Below are 4,050 nucleotides of genomic sequence, written 5' to 3'. Positions count from 1 at the left end.
TCATAATTTTTTTTCATTGTAACTTATAAAATAATTATAATAAATCTATCATATATGATAATTTTGTTATTAAATAACAATATAATGTGTGCAAATGTTATTCATTTATTTAATGATAACGGTAAAGGGTGAAATAAACGAAGTTTATAAGTCATTTTCATTTATCTTTTAAATTATTATTTTGTTTATCCAATTATATGGCTCCTTTATCCTAGATTGTCGACAAGTCAATTAAACATGCCCAAAATGAGAATTTTAAAAACAAGAAAAAATGATAAAACATTAACAAATATATATGGGATAGGACGTACCATGTAAGTGTAATAGTCACGGTTATGTGAATCATATTAATGAAGATGATCAAACATAAACACAAATGATTTTTTTTATATTTTTTAAACAATTTGTATACTTTTTTTTACATTATCTAATTTTTAATCTATATATAATTTCAATATTAACAAAAAAAACATAACAAAGCGAAGTGGAGTAACCCGTGCGTATGCACGGGTTAGTAACTAGTTGTTTATTAAAAACAAATATTTTATTGACTTGGTCTTATTGATTTGATTATTTAGACTGAGTCTCATCTTATCAAGGAGAATGACCTTATGAACACCATTTTCATTTGTGCATTTGACCAAGTGCACCACAATAAGATTGCACCATATTTCATCTCCTATGGTCTCACTTTTTGCCAATGTATGCTTCCATGCAGGTGAAGTGGCACCATGCATTAATAAGAGATGTGCATTATTAAATGTATATATTTAAGTTTAATATAAAAATGTTTAAAAACTAATTATTCCTGTGTACATATAAATGTAATACATCTGTATAAAATGTGGTGCAAATAATATATAAACTATAAATGACCTACAAATATTAACTTATAAATAATTGTAGGTCATTTATAGTTTACTTTTAATTGGAAATAATGTCATTCATATAATATTTGTTGTTGTATTTTTTTTTAACTTGTAAAAAATGTATACTTAATTATTATAGATGCAAGGAAAGTTAACAATTATCTTTCTACTTGGATTTGTAGTAAAATTGACACATTCTAAAAAGAGACTGTATTTATTGCGATTGCATAGAGGAAATGATGGTCATTTAGAAGTAAGACACCCTTCAATTAAATGTGTTTCAAGCTAGACTTCCCTTTCTCCTCAACTTCCCATTCCCTTTCTATGAGTGAAGCTTCAGTTGTGGTTGTAGTATGGGGCTTCTTTCAAACGAGAGCAAAATGGATATGGAAGACCCAACGGGTGATGGCATACCAACAAGGTATGAAACTTTGCATTTATAGTTGGTGTTTCATATTCTTTATCATGTATTTGACAATGCTTTTGTTATTTTCCACTAGAGAACACATAATTGTTGGTTGAAAGAATGATGAAGGTTTCACATCTAACAAGGTGAAAGAGATTGTCGTTGAAAATGTTGTTGTGTGTATATTACTTGCTTAAGTGGTAAGAAAAATATAGTATTTTAAGTCCATGAGACCCTAATATGCATATGTTGTTAACAACAAGTGTCATCTCAACATAACCCACAAACAAGCAACATTAGCGATCTCAACAACTATAATAACTCAACTTTTAAATCACTGACCACTGGCATACAGGTTTATTAAAAATAATTAAGTGTTGAATATGTAATGTAATTGCTACCACGATGAACAACATGGATAGCAAGATTTTTTTGGTTCTTCAAACGTTTATTGAATCCATACAAAGAAAGTCAATAGAAGAATCAAGGTCAACAGAAGAATCGAATCGAAGGCAACCGAATGTGCAGATACGTCCTGGTTTGTGGATTATACTCCACATGGGAAATCCTATCTTGGGAAGGAGAATGACATATTTGATAACATAGACACTATGCATATTTCGAAGGATGCTGATATCCACATCACCAAAACAAAAAAGACTCTCGTTTTGAAGGATACATATGTTTGTCAAAAGGCAACAACAAAGGGAGGGGCAATTGATGTTCCTAGCAAGTAAACTATTGAGGAAATGTTTTGGGTTGATGATGACGCTGACACAAAAAAGGCATTCAGGAGAAACTACAAAACACATTGTTTACCCAATGTGTGTGTCATGTTTTTTTTTAAAAAAAATAATGACTTAAAACAAGACATTCAACTTGATTATGGCATTTTGAGATTGACTACTAGTTTATGTCTATGTCTAACTATAACTGCACGGTATTTGTCTCACATAAACAACTTTGAGAAATAGGAGATTGCCATTTAGTAGGCATTTTGCATCAAATGTAAACAAAAAGCAAAAGACTAAAGTATCGGCACCACCCCGATAGTGACAAAGTCCAAAAAACTCATAGTGGCCAAATAAGCTATAGTAAAGAGGCAAATATTAATGCTCAAACCTAAAATATTCGGTATAAGGCATGTGTACCACCAGTATCAAAGGTTTAATTTGTTGACAATCAACATGTTTTATTCCTTTCATACACAATAGTTACAATTTAACTTCTTCACTTATGTTTGAATTGCAACAATGTACAATTTTGTATAGACCCACTGTTGTGACGAAACTTAGTTTTCTTCAGACTCTAGTAAGTGCTTTCATATTTGACCCTAAAGTGGGAACTTGAGGTACATATTTGACTCAATACACAACAAGTATACAGTTGCATTGCAAATAATTTTTGTCTTCAACAAATCAAAGTGGTTTTATTAATTATTTTTTTTATCATTATTAGGTGGACATTGTCTTTGCTACTGGAAATAATTTAGGGAGCCATTAGGATTTTCACTCAATGTGCCCCCAAATGGTTGTTCTTAGTGAGGCATTAGTAAAAGAATTATATGTCTAATGGAACTTTTTGAACCCCTATTGTCATTTGATGTTAGTGTTTATGGCAATTACTTGTTCATATTTTTCTTTTTATTGCATCAAAGATAAAAAAAAGTCTCAAATGATTTAGACAACAAAAACAGTTTGGTGTCTACCATTGGTGTTGGTGGTAAGTATGGAGACAACAAAATTGAATTATGATACAACTTGCATGGATCTGAATGCTTTTTTAATAGAATGATGTAATTTCAAGATCTTCTGTTGCTGAATTGGTGAGGTATTACAGAGAAGTATGGTTGCATCCTTTCCAAGGAATCAATTGGCATCGTATTGTTTTCACATTTTTGTTTCTTATTATTGTCCCTATGCGTATATGACTAAGTTATCATTTTTTTTCATTATCACACATGTGTGTGTGTGTGTGCCCATAAATGAGACTTTTGAGCATTGGTTTCTTATGGTTGTATGCATAGATGAGAAGAAGATTTTCCTTTTAGACTCCTACCTAGCAAACGCTGCATTGCCTCAACATGAAGATATTATCAAAACAACTGTATGCCGTATTGAAATAGTTAATTGGTTGACATAATCAAAATTATAGATATTCATTAAATTAATATTATAAGACCCTACTCTTCAGACCTAAAGAATGGCTGAACTCAGTTTGATAGTTTTTGAAACAATTCCTCTATAGTGGGATCCAAATGAGCTCGGCAAATGGGACGTTGTCGAACTTCGTGGTATTCCTAATTGTAGTCATAGGTTAGTTGCAACTCACTAACACATAATTATATATTAATGTAGAATGGTATAGTTTTTTAAATTGTCACTATTTGAATGTTGTTGGTTTAGTGAAAATGTTGTAGTATGGGTTTTGCAGTGGATGCAATTAGAAAATGTGTTTAAGAATACCCTATATGGAGTGGTACGCAAGGGAAAATTTGAGTGTTAATTCAAATTGCATTTTGTTATCTTTTATGGGAAATATTCATATCACTCGTTTAATTTAAATGTAGTTGGATGAAAAAATTGTGACAATGAATGTCACCCTAAATCTATTAATGGAAGACGATAATGAATACAAGGATGTGGTCATATTCGACGCAGTGGAGCATTGATGACAAATATTGCCTTTGACCAACTAATAAAGCACTAGTTGATCAGAATATGCGCAATATGTTTTGGGCCTTTATGAAAGAATTATTTTGTAATTAGGAAAGAG

The sequence above is a fragment of the Glycine soja genome, chromosome 4 (genome assembly GCF_004193775.1).
Source record: "Glycine soja cultivar W05 chromosome 4, ASM419377v2, whole genome shotgun sequence".
Classification (NCBI taxonomy): domain Eukaryota; kingdom Viridiplantae; phylum Streptophyta; class Magnoliopsida; order Fabales; family Fabaceae; genus Glycine; species Glycine soja.
This window is presented reverse-complemented; position numbering follows the sequence as displayed.